We start from the raw sequence: 13,798 nt of genomic DNA, 5'->3' as shown, positions 1-13,798 counted from the left end.
ATTGGCCACTTTCAGGGTAATGTATAGACATTGGTGGATAAAGCAACAGAGTTTTAAGTAATAGTCCAATAGGTTTATTTGGAAACAGTATCTTTTGGAGAGCCCCTCCTTCATCAGGTGGTTGTGGAGAATAAGATCATGATGACAGAATTTATAGCCAATGGAGTCCATGTTATGGAGATATGTACGCGTGCGTGTGTGGGTGTGCAGCACACACTCATGTGCATACTCACTTTGATCCTACACGTGCACATATATGAGTTTATGGGGTGAACTTGTTTTTGCAGAATTACATTTTGCAGAATTTTGCTCAAAAACTGCATGAATTCATGTAAAACCCTGTATGCAGAGGGCTTGTCAGTCTGACTCTACATTAGGACACAGACAGACTTCACACCTGTTGTTTAACAAGCTGAGTTATCTTGAGAATGTAATTTAAATGAAGTTCTGGGATTTACGCATTAAAGAACAGAATCTAGCATATCCCACTCTAAACGATGAAGATTTGATCTAAAGTTGCTTAATGTATCACATCTCCAGGACACTGGACTCCTTTGGCTATAAATCCTGTGATTACGATATTATTCTCCCCAACCACCTGAAGAAGGAGCGGCGCTCTGAAAGCTAATGTTCCAATTAAACCTGTTGAACTATAATCTGGTGTTGTGTGATTTTTAACTTTACCCACCCCAGTCCAACACCAGCATCTCCAAGTCATGAGTTTTAAGTATACAGTGTTGCTAATAGACTTGATGAAATTTGAAGCTCAGTTTAGGGTTGAACCTGTCATTGATATTGTATGCCATCAGCTCACATGAAGAACTTGGGATGGGGATGAAATCAAAATCTGAAGTAAAAGTTTCAGTGGAAGCGAAACTGTTGCTGATAACTGTGACAAACTTCCTGGTTTTGTGTCTATACTAAACAACAGCATTGATATGAGTCTGTTATCTCCATCTGAGGGGCAAAGTGCAAAAAGGCAAGTTAAGGGGGATCAATGCATGGGTGTTCTGAGCATCCTGGTAGGTTCAGAACAAGTGAGTGCCTTGAGAGCAAGCGAAGAGTCTGGAGATCCAGCCCTCTCCAGTCCCTTAGCTGGGTATATGACCCTGAGCAAATAGTGTCCTTGCTGCAGCATTACAAGGGTAATTGCTCATTCATCTCGTGATACAGCATTGAGAAGCAGCAGCGACCTGTAAGCGAATCGGAGATGGGCCATAAAGATATTGAGAGATTGGCACATCAGATGCCACTGACTGAGAAGGGCTCATGCTCGGAACGTCGAATCTCCTTCTCCTTTTGATGCTGCCTGACCTGCTGCGCTTTTCCAGCAACACATTTTTAAGCTCTGATCCCCAGCATATCTGCAGTCCTCACTTTCTCCTGAGTGTGGATGGTGCCCAAGGAATGTGCTCTGAGATGTTGGTCACTGTCCTTCAGAGCAAACTGCAAGCTGAACCTGCAGGTTCTTCTTCTGGGTTCCTTATTGAGTTTCCCCAATATCCAGCCTGTTTGGTGTATTTGATGAGATGGGAGTTTAGAATTTAAAAAAAATGGAATTGTAGTATTACTGACGTGTTTACTGGCCAGCAATTGCGAGCCCTCTGATGCCAAGTGAGAATCTTGCAATGTTATTTGCAAAAAGCATAAAACATACTTTGAGATCATATTGATGCCTATCCACACACATCACCTGATTTTGCTACATATCTCACCATGGCCCAAGTTGCTTAGTCCCTTATAAAATTCCTCCCTATATTTCCTAGGCTTCTGTTTCCTCCATGGATGCACTAAAAAGGTACCTACATTCAGTCACTGCCATTCACAGATATCTGGTAAATTTGTTTGCAATTCTCAGTCTTTGCAGACAGATTTCAGTCCCACAAGAGTCTTGAAATAGATAGATCATGAGCACCGCATGAGTAGTTGTCACTATGTGGTCCTGCTTCAAACCAGCTTTGATTTTGATACCTGACTCCCATTCTCCTGAGGTTATCAGGTGCTGTATTTAAAGTTAATCCATGAAACGAAATCATTTTTATTGTTATTAGAAACTTAGGAACCTATTTCTAGTGTTGATGACCATATTAATTCGGTGATAAGGAACTCTTAATGTATGGTATTAGTAATCAAGGAGGCCGAGTTGGCTGGCGATTGACTTTTCATTCAAATCCCTGCTTCAGAACAGCTAGCCATCCGTACTACCCACAATATCACTCACATCATGCATAACATTACACAGGGAAAGTTATAGCCCAGGCCTGAATATGCAACTATCCTCTGTTTTCTGTACATGCTCAGGAGATGAGATGGTTACGCACAGAATATATTCCGTTAATGCAGTTGTTATGAATACATACACATAATAGAATAACACCGGATAACAGTGGTTAAATATTCTATCCAATTTAAACCTATATTAAGTATTTATTTTCTTTCTAGGTTTCTCAGAACCCTTTTTCCTGTCACTTTCATCTGGTCACCTCCCAGTCACAAGTCTCTCATGCATTGACCTTTCATAATCATCATCTAATCTGTTAGTGCTCTGAGGGTCTATTACCCCAGGCTTCATTCCCACGCCCACTCTCCCCCCACCACCCCAACCCCCTTGATTAAACCCTCACATGTCCCTGTGTCTCTCTTGGCACTCCTTGGAGTTTACAAAGACTCACATCACTACCTCCTGCTGAAAAGCAGAGTCGAATGTGCCCTGCCCTCGTTCACCCACCTTTACCCTTCCTTCAGCATGCGTTCTGAGGATAAATATTGCTAACTTCCTTTCTGTCTATTCATTGTCACTGCTCCTTTGGAATCTGGCAGCTGATCTTTGTCTATCTTGACATTTCCTCCTCACTGTGTCAATTTACTTGAGCAAGACTTGACACCATGAACTCATTGTGGACACTGGAGTTGGCTTATCAATGCAGCAGCTTGCAATTACTGAAGCTTCCACACATTAGCTATGTTTTCTATCATCTACTGCACACAAGCCACTAATACCTTCTTCTCTAATTGCCTTAGATGTTCCACTGCCTCGTATTTCCTTTAAAACTCATCATCCACTCACCGTAATAAATACAGCTGAATCCCTCTTTCTGTCAGAATTGCAAATGTAGTGGTCAGGCTCTGCAGAGCTGGGTAGATCCACTAACACCCATGTTTCTTATTGGTATTTGTTCATGTTATTGATACCAGGTGGGGACGGATGTCCACATCAAATCTTCGACAGAAGACAGACTCTGGCTTGGTAAATAGTGTAAGTTTATTACACCGTATTTAATAACTTGTTACATTACATCTGATATACACCATAGTCTCTTGTGAGATCTCAAGCTTAATTCAAGAGTAAGTACACATTACTGTTGGTTGCATGGCCTTAGCACTAGAACAACCAATTACTGAAGTTGCAAAACACTGGTTGGCTCCTCATAGGAGCTTTAAATCCTTTAAATCATTATGGATGAAGCTTATCTCGGGATGTTAGTTTTCACTTTCAGCGACTGATTGATTGATTGTCTTATACAACAAACCACTCCCACACTCTACATTGTCCTTCCTCCCAGTGATATCTTCCTACTGTTGCTCCTTTGAGGTAATGCTAAAAAAGGACCACTACAACACATGACTATATCTTCTGGCTACCAAACAAATCTTTTCTCTGTCATCAATTCATCCAGACTCTCCCTGGAATTTTCTCCTCAGTCCTTGTAAAGTGGCTCAGTTTCTCCAAAGAAACTTCTTCAAAGCCAGCAGCTTACACAAGTCTTATACTGAGGCCCAGTCAGTAAGATTGTGTTGACCCCTTGCTGGTGGCATTGGCAGATGGTTTGGCTGTTCCATCCTTTGTGGACTTCAACTGAAAACCATCTCCTGTCTCCATCTTTCATTCGCTCTTTCTTATTCACTTATGGGACATAGATATCGCTGGCTGGCAGTGTTTGCCCATTCCTAGTTACCCTTGAGAATGTGATGGCTTTCAGTCATTGCCCTCTTACTGTTCTGCTGCAAGACTGGGTTGGTTGTCAATACTGTTCCACCTGTTCCAATGTAGGAGTTCCACTTCTTTGTTTATTGGATGCAATTTTACATTTATAATATCTGCAGAATCCAGAGGGACACACCTTCATTCATATTGCACCAATGAATCTTGAGTTACAAATTAAGTAATTTCACAAGTGGATTACGTCAGCACTAGATCTAAAGTACTTAAGTGAATGCAATATGTAACTTAAGTTTGCTTTGGCATGAAAGGTGGGAAATGCTTTGCTTTGTTTGTGTTATCATATGGAAAACATAGAAAACATAGAAAAATACAGCACAGTACAGGCCCTTCGGCCCTCGATGTTGCGCCGACTGAAGCCTACCTAACCTACACTAGCCCAATAACCTCCATATGCTTATCAATGCCCGCTTGAATGACCGTAAAGAGGGAGAGTCCACCACTGCTACTGGCCAGGCATTCCATGAACTCACAACCCGCTGAGTAAAGAATCTACCCCTAACATCTGTCCTATACCAACCTCCCCTTAATTTAATGCTGTGTCCCCTAGTAACAGCTGACTCCATACGCGGAAAAAGGTTCTCACTGTCAACCCTATCTAAACCCCTAATCATCTTGTACACCTCTATCAAATATCCCCTAAACCTTCTTTTCTCCAATGAGAAAAGCCCCAAGTGCCTCAGCCTTTCCTCATACGATCTTCCTACCATGCCAGGCAACATCCTGGTAAACCTCCTCTGCACCTGTTCCAGTGCCTCCACATCCTTCCTATAGTATGGCGACCAGAACTGTACACAATACTCCAGATAAGGCCGCACCAGAGTCTTATACAACTGCAACATGACCTCAGGACTCTGGAATTCAATTCCTCTACCAATAAAGCCCAGTACACCATATGCCTTCTTCACAGCACTATTTACCAGGGTGGCAACTTTCAGAGATCTGTGTACATGGACACCAAGATCCCTCTGCTCATCGACACTACCAAGTAGCCTACCATTAGCCCAGTAATCCATCTTCTTATTACTTCTACCAAAGTGAATGACTTCACACTTAGCTACATTGAACTCCATTTGCCACCTTTCTGCCCAGCTCTGCAACTTATCTAAATCCCACTGTAACCTGCCACATCCTTCTTCGCTGTCCACCACTCCACTGACTTTCGTATCATCTGCAAACTTGCTCACCCAGCCTTCAAGCCCCTCCTCCAGGTCATTTATAAAAATGACAAACAGCAATGGTCCCAAAACAGATCCTTGTGGAACACCGCTAGTAACTCCACTCCAAGATGAACCTTTACCATCAACTACTACCCTCTGTCTCCTTCCAGCCAGCCAATTCCTAATCCAAACCTCTAATGCACCCTCAATGCCATACCTCCGTAATTTTTGCAGTAACCTACCATGGGGTACCTTATCGAATGCCTTGCTAAAATCCATATACACCACATCTACTGCTTAACCCTCATCCACTTCCTTGGTCACCTTCTCGAAGAACTCAATAAGGTTTGTGAGGCACGACCTGCCCTTCACAAAACCATGCTGACTATCCTTGATCACATTATTCCTATCCAGATGTTCATAAATCTTATCCCTTACAATTCTCTCTAAGACTTGGCCCACAACAGAAGTGAGACTCACTGGCCTATAGTTACTAGGGCTGTCCCTACTCCCCTTCTTGAACAAGGGGACCATTTTCGCTATCCTCCAGTCTTCTGGCACTATTCCTGTAGACAACGACGACATAAAAATCAAGGCCAATGGCTCCGCTATCTCCTCCCTAGCTTCCCAGAGGATCCTAGGATAAATGCCATCAGGCCAAGGGGACTTATCTATTTTCACCCTTTCCAGTATTCCCCGGACCTCTTCCCTACATACCTCAAAGCCATCCATTCTAATCACTAGTGACTCAATATTCACATCAGCAACAATGTCCTGTTCCTGAGTGAATACTGACGAAAAGTATTGATTTAGTGTCTCTCCAATCTCCTCTGCCTCCACGCACAACTTCCCACTACTATCCTTGACTGGACCGATACCTACCCTAGTCATCCTTTTATTCCTGACATACCTATAGAAAGCCTTAGGGTTTTCCCTAATCCTACCAACCAAGGACTTTTCATGTCCCCTTCTCGCTGGTCTTAGCTCTCTCTTTAGATCCTTCCTGGCTACCTTATAACTCTCAATCACCCCAATTGAACCTTCACGCCTCATCTTTACATAGGCCGCCCTCTTCCCTTTTACGAGGGATTCCAATTCCTTATTAAACCATGGCTCCCTCACAAGACCCTTTCCTCCCTGCCTGACTGGTACATACTTATCAAGGACACCCAATAGCTGCTCCTTGAACAAGCCCCATATATCATTTGTGTCCTTCCCTTGAGAAGCCTATTTTTCCAATCCACACATCCTAAGTCATGCCTCACCGCATCATAATTTCCCTGCCCCCAGCTATAACTCCTGCCCTGCAGTGCACACTTATCCCTCTCCATCACTAGAGTAAAAGTCACCGAGTTGTGGTCACTGTCCCCGAAGTGCTCACCTATGATGTAAAACCACAATTGCTTACTCTCCAGAAAGATCCATTCAGACCACTGTGCTGCACATTGTTTGGTAGAGTCATCTAGAACCAGACTTGCATTCACTTTGTAAGTATAGGAGAGTTATATTCTGTTCAACAAATACAAATGCAAAATGGACTATCCATTGAAAAGACTTGCAATATTCCACTTTCAAGTATCATTTCTAAAAACAGATCAATGGATAGTCCATTTTGCACTTGTTTTGGTGAACAGAATATAATTCTCCTCTACTTACAAAGTGTCAAAGCCAACTGTTAGCCTCCTAATTGTTGAGTCTACAGAGTGCACGCTCCCCAATAATGTGCACCATTGTCCATCCCTCCCCAGCAGCTTACAGGCTTTACACTGAGGCCCTGGTGGTGGAGGTTGGCTGTTTAATGGCTTCTGAGATGGTTGATAAGTCTATTGGATAATATGTAGACTCTCCACATGCAGAGCATGTTATACTGTGGTACTGAAGGTGGGTTGTTCAGATGGTTGTGTGCTCCCTCCAATGCCTTCACCTGGCTTCTGCACATTCCTGACAACATCACTCACTCTGTTCAGTGCCTTCCTGAATGAAACTCTTTCACTTAGGTCATTCAAAAGTCAGGTTTTTGTTTGTGTTGGTGAGGATCTCTTCAGGAATGTTGCCTCTGCAGTCTTCCTGGGAGTCTCCTGGTATGATCAAGTTCCAGGTCTGACATATTCGAATGAAGTTCTATTTAAAATATTTTCATTACATTTCCAAGATATTCTTGAGAGCTGGAACATCTCTCTCTCTCTCACTCACTTTCATCTGGAACATACCATCACTTGATTTGCTGACTAGCTGGAATGAACAATATTGAGAATTCTCTTTAGTCTTTTTCCTTCAGAAAACAAGATTAAATTTCATTCCTTTCAATTTTGTACATTACTTTCATTCCCCTAATGGTACAAATATTCCTTCTAAAATTATTAGCAGAAAATGTGTTCAGTACTTAAGGAGCATATTTACTCCTTTAAAAATATGCTTCAGCGATCGCTATGAAACAAATTAAACTTTTATAGGGTGACGTAATTGCTATTCTAATGAAATATTCAGAACTGTACTGCAAGGTTTGTGTCACAAGAAAATTCTCTCCCTCTGAGGGAAAGAGGTAATATCAATCTTCACTGGAAGGGAATATTCATCAAATTAATATGGCAATTTCTCACTCTTCCCATCATTAACCACTGCAAGTTGCAAATCAGTGTTTATTGGAATTTATAATGGAAAACGTAAAAAGATTGATGGCCTGAGGTATTCAGAGCTCATCTATACAGAGTTGGTCAAGCCAGAGCTGATGTAGGTACACTTTTATATCCATCTGTCTTTGAGAGAATAGTTCAATGACCAAAGACAATAATGATCAAAGTCCTCTCTCTCCCTGACAACGACACATGCAGACTTGCACAAGAATCCTAGCAATTATTTATGTGCATATCAAAATTTTAAACACAAACAGATATAGTTAGGCCGCATTTCATTTGAATGCTGAAATATTCCTTTTGTGAGTAATCATACATTCACAGAATGTGTTTTGACATTTTAGCCTCTGTTCATTTTATTCTAGATTCTGAAACAAAAACCGGTATCTAAATGAAAAAAAGAAATGCTGAAATGTTGAAGGTGAAAAAATGCATTGTAAACAGGAAAGTGAAGTACTAGCAAATTTTAAAATATTAAAGAATACATTCACTTCCTGTTGCAAACCCATTCAACTGCAGTCAAATATGACAGTTGTATCAGCTACAAACCAAGCTAAGGTGTGAAAAAACTGTCACATTGTGATGAATTAGCACATTGGAAACATGACTTGCCCTCTACTTCTATTGAAGTCTGAAAGAATCTGCTTCTGATTTCTTTGGAAAAAATGATGAAGTAAATATTATAATATTGTTAGTAAACAGAGATCAGAGCAAATCTTTCCCAATCTTTTTCCCTCTTTTACTGTAGTGATTCCCATTCCAAATCTTTGATCAAGATGTGCCACTGGTATATTTCCCAAAAAAAATCATTGTAGGATTTTGCAGCACACCTTTGGATTCCTTCAGATTTCTTTTTAATATACCTTGCTGTATAAGGAACTGACACACAATAGCACTAGATGAACAAATGTTTGGTAAGCTATCTGATATTTTCATTTTACTTGAGATTGTTCCTTAGGAATCTGAGAACCATTTTTGCTTCGTTTGACTGGAGAGTGGGTTTTTGTTAATGGCTGGACCTCATTGTTAAAGAGAAACTGCAGCATTGGCGGAAAAGTGAATTTGTGACAATACCAAAGCATTGGAATTTTTATTCTGCAGAGTAGCAGAGTATTCTCAGGTAGTGTAGGCCATTGTATGATCACTGGTATTGCCATTGTAATAACATATAACTCTCATACCTTTTGTTAACAAGGAATTTTTCTTTAGTATTCGGAGGAAGGAAGAGAAAGTGAGGGTGCAATTGAGGAACAGAAAATAGACTGTCAGTTTTCTAACATATGGTCACCTTTTATGGTGTTCAATTATTCAGTGTTTGAATATGTGAGTCTGTTTATTTTTGATGCTCACTGTGCTTGAATAATTATGTCTGGATGTGGACTGAGAGGAAAGAAAACAAATGAAAAGAAAGACTTTTACAAATACATTAAGGACAAAAGTGTAACTAGGGAGAGAATAGGGCCCCTCAATGATCAGCAAGGCGGCCTTTGTGTGGAGCCACAGAAAATGGGAGAGATACTAAACGAGTATTTTGCAGCAGTATTTACTGTGGAAAAGGATGTAGAGATATAGAATGTAGGGAAATAGAGGGTGACACCTTGAAAAATGTCCATATTACAGAGGAGGAAGTGTTGGATGTCTTGAAATGCATAAGAGTGGATAAATCCCCAGGGGATTGCTGGGCTTCTTGCTGAGATATTTGTATCATCGATAGTCACAGGTGAGGTGCCAGAAGACTGGAGGTTTGCAAACGTGGTGCCATTGTTTAAGAAGGGCGGTAAAGACAAGCTAGGGAACTATAGACCGGTGAGCCTGAGCTTGGTGGTGGGCAAGTTGTTCGAGGGAATCCTGAGGGACAGGATGTACATGTATTTGGAAAGGCAAGGACTGATTAGGGATAGTCAACATGGCTTTGTGCGTGGGAAATCATGTCTCACAAACTTGATTTAATTTTTTGAAGAAGTAACAAAGAGGATTGATGAGGGTAGAGCAGTAGATGTGATCTATATGGACTTCAGTAAGGTGTTCGACAAGGTTCCCCATGGGAGACTGATTAGCAAGGTTAGATCTCATGGAATACAGGGAGAACTAGCCATTTGGATACAGAACTGGCTCAAAGGTAGAAGACAGAGGGTGGTGGTGGAGGGTTGTTTTTCAGACTGGATGCCTGTGACCAGTGGAGTGCCACAAGGATCGGTGCTGGGCCTTCTACTTTTTGTCATTTACATAAATGATTTGGATGTGAGCATAAGAGGTACAGTTAGTAAGTTTGCAGATAACACCAAAATTGGAGGTGTAGTGGACAGCGAAGAGGTTATCTCAGATTACAACCGGATCTGGACCAGATGGGCCAATGGGCTGAGAAGTGGCAGTTGGAGTTTAATTTAGATAAACGCAAGGTGTTGCATTTTGTGAAAGCAAATCTTAGCAGGACTTATACACTTAATGGTAAGGGCCTAGGGAATGTTGCTGAACAAAGAGACCTTGGAGTGCAGGTTCATAGCTCCTTGAAAGTGGAGTCACAGGTAGATAGGATAGTGAAGGCGGCATTTGGTATGCTTTCCTTTATTGGTCAGAGTATTGAGTACAGGAGTTGGGAGGTCATGTTGCGGCTGTATAGGACATTGATTAGGCCACTGTTGGAATATTGTGTGCAATTCTGGTCTCTTTCCTATTGGAAAGATGTTGTGAACCTTGAAAGGGTTCAGAAAAGATTTATAAGGATGTTGCCAGGGTTGGAGGATCTGAGCTACAGGGATAGGCTGAACAGGCTGGGGCTGTTTTCCCTGGAGCGTTGGAGGCTGAGGGATGACCTTATAGAGGTTTACAAAATTATGAGGGGCATGGATAGGGTGAATAGGCAAAGTATTTTCCCTGGTTTAGGGGAGTCCAGAGCTAGAGGGCATAGGTTTAGGGTGAGAGGGGAAAGATATAAAAGAGACCTAAGGGGCAACGTTTTCATACAGAGGGTGGTAAGGGTATGGAATGAGCTGCCAGTGGAAGTGGTGGAGGCTGGTACAATTGCAACATTTAAGAGGCATTTGGATGGGTATATGAATAGGAAGGGTTTGGAGGGATATGGGCCGGGTGCTGGCAGGTGGGACTAGATTGGGTTGGGATATCTGGTCGGCATGGACGGGTTGGACCAAAGGGTCTGTTTCCATGCTGTACATCTCTATGACTCTATGACTCTGTGACCTGATCAGGTGTCCCCTAGAATTCTGTGGGAAACTAGGGAAGTGATTGCTGGGCCTCTTACTGAGATATTTGTATCATCGATAGTCACAGATGAAGTGCCAGAAGAGTGGAGGTTGGCTAACGTGGTGCCACTGTTTAAGAAGGGTGATAAGGACACCAAGCCAGGGAATTATAGACCAGTGAGCCTGACGTCAGTGGTGGGCACGTTGTTGGCGGGAATCCTGAGGGACAAAATAAACATGTATTTGGAAAGGGAGGGACTGATTAGGGATACTCATCATGGCTTTGTGCATGGGAAACCATGTCTCACAAATTTGATTGAGTTTTTTGAAGAAGTAACAAAGAGGATTGATGAGGGCAGAGCAGTAGATGTGATCTATATGGACTTCAGTAAGGCATTCGACAAGGTTCCCCATGGGAGACTGGTTAGCAAGGTTAGATCTCACAGAATTCAGGGAGAACTGGCTCAAAGGCAGAAGACAGAGGATGATGGTGGAGGGTTGTTTTTCAGACTGTGGAGTGTCACAAGGATCAGTGCTGGGCCCACTACTTTTCATCATTTATATAAATGATTTGGATGTGAGCATAAGAGGTATAGTTAGTAAGTTTGCAGATGACACCAAAGTTGGAGGTGTAGTGGACAGCGAAGAAGATTATCTCCGATTGCAATGGGCCAATGGGCTGGGAAGTGGCAGTGGAGTTTAATTTAGATAAACGTGAGGGGCTGCATTTGGGGAAAGCAAATTTTAGCAGGACTTACATACTTAAAGGTAAGGTCCTAGGGAGTGTTGCAGAACAAAGAGACCTTGGAATGCAGGTTCATAGCTCCTTGAAAGTGGACTTGCAGGTAGATAGGATAGTGAAGAAGACATTTGGTATGGTTTCCTTTATTGGTCAGAGTATTGAGTACAGGAGTTGGGAGGTCATGTTGTAGTTGTACAGGACATTGGTGAGGCCACTGTTGGAATATTGTGTACAATTCTGGTCTCCTTCCTACCAGAAAGATGTTGTGAAACTTGAAAGGGTTCAGAAAAAATTTAAAAGGATGTTGCCAGGGTTGGAGGATTTGAGCTATAGGGAGAGATTGAATAGACTAGGGCTGTTTTCCTTGGAGCGTCGGAGGCTGAAGGGTTACCTTTTCGAGGTTTACAAAATCATGAGGGGCAGTGATAGGATAAATAGACAAAGTCTTTTCCCTGGGGTGGAGGTGTCCAGAACTCAAGGGCATAGATTTCGGGTGAGAGGGGAAAGATATTAGAGACCTAAGGGGCAACATTTTCACGCAGAGTGTGGTACGTGTGTGGAATGACCTGCCAGAGGAAGTGATGGAGGCTGGTACAATTGCAACATTTAAAAGGCATCTGGATTGGCATATGAATAGGAAGGGCTTGTAGGGATATAGGCTGGGTGCTGGCAGGTGGGACTAGATTGGGTTGGGATATCTGGTTGGCATGGACGAGTTGGACCGAAGGGCCTGTTTCCATGCTGTACATCTCTATGACTCTATGACCCGTAAACTGAATTGTAAGCATGAGAATAGCATTTTTATGATTGCAGAATTACTTTCAATAAAGTTTTTACCTCAAATAGAAACAAATAACATGTTTGCGTATTTCAGTTTTGTTAGTGTCCTTGCAACCATGGATACAGAAGTTAGTTCTAAACATTCCCCATATATTTTCCTCAAAAATCAGTGAAGGAACCTTTAAGTGCCACATATTAAAAGCATATTCTAGGCAACAGACTGATATCTATAACTGTGTTTATACAACAATGCAATACAGGAACAAGGCCTTTGGCCCACCAAGCCTGCACTGATTCAGAATTCATTTTTAGACCCACTATGTATTGGCCATGTGGAGGATCTGTCCCTGTTAGCCTCCCATTCGTGTGTCTATCAAAGTACACCTTAAGTGTTGCTCATGTGCCTGCTTCCACCACCTCCACTGGCAGTGTGTTCCAGGCACCCACCCACTCTCTGTGTGAAACATTCTCCCCACACCTCTCCCCTAAACATTCTCCCCTCTCACCTAGAAATATGCCCTCTTGTCATTGACCATTCCAACCTGAGAAAAGCCTCTGACTATCCACCCTATCTATGCCTCTCATAAATTTATAGACCTCTATCAGGTTGCCTCTCAGCCTCCATCTTCCCAGTGAAAATAATCTGAGTTTATCCAACTTCTCCTCATAACTAAAATTATCCAAACCAGACAACAGCCTGGAAAATCTCCGCGCTCTCTCCAAAACATCCACATCCTTCTGGTAGTGTAGCGATCAGAACTGCACACAATATTTCAAGGTGGCCTAACTAAAGTTTTGTACAGTACTAACATAACTTGCCAACTTTTATTTTCGATGCCCTAGCCTGTGTGCCTTCTTGACCACCTTATTCTCCTATGTTGTCACTTTCAAGGATCTGTGGTCCTGTACGCCCAGATATCTCTGTATGTTCCTGAGAGTTCTGTCATCTATTGTATGATTCACACTTGAATTTGACCTTCCAATTTGCATCACATTGCATTTTTCTGAGTTAAACTGTATCTCACATTTGTCTGCCCATATCGGCAATCTATCTATATCCTGTTGTATCCTATGACAATCCTCCTCTCTATCTGTAACTCTGTCATTTTTGGTGTCATCTGCAAAATTACTTATATCACTCATATTTTCCTCCAGATCGTTGATGTATTTTAGAAACAACAAAGGTCCCAGCACTGATCCCTGTGAACATCACGAGTTACTGATCTCCATTTCAAAAAGCACCCTTCCATCTCTACTCTCTATGACCAAGCCAGTTTTGTATC

Source organism: Chiloscyllium punctatum, chromosome 45, assembly GCF_047496795.1.
Source record: "Chiloscyllium punctatum isolate Juve2018m chromosome 45, sChiPun1.3, whole genome shotgun sequence".
In the NCBI taxonomy this organism is placed as follows: domain Eukaryota; kingdom Metazoa; phylum Chordata; class Chondrichthyes; order Orectolobiformes; family Hemiscylliidae; genus Chiloscyllium; species Chiloscyllium punctatum.
This window is presented reverse-complemented; position numbering follows the sequence as displayed.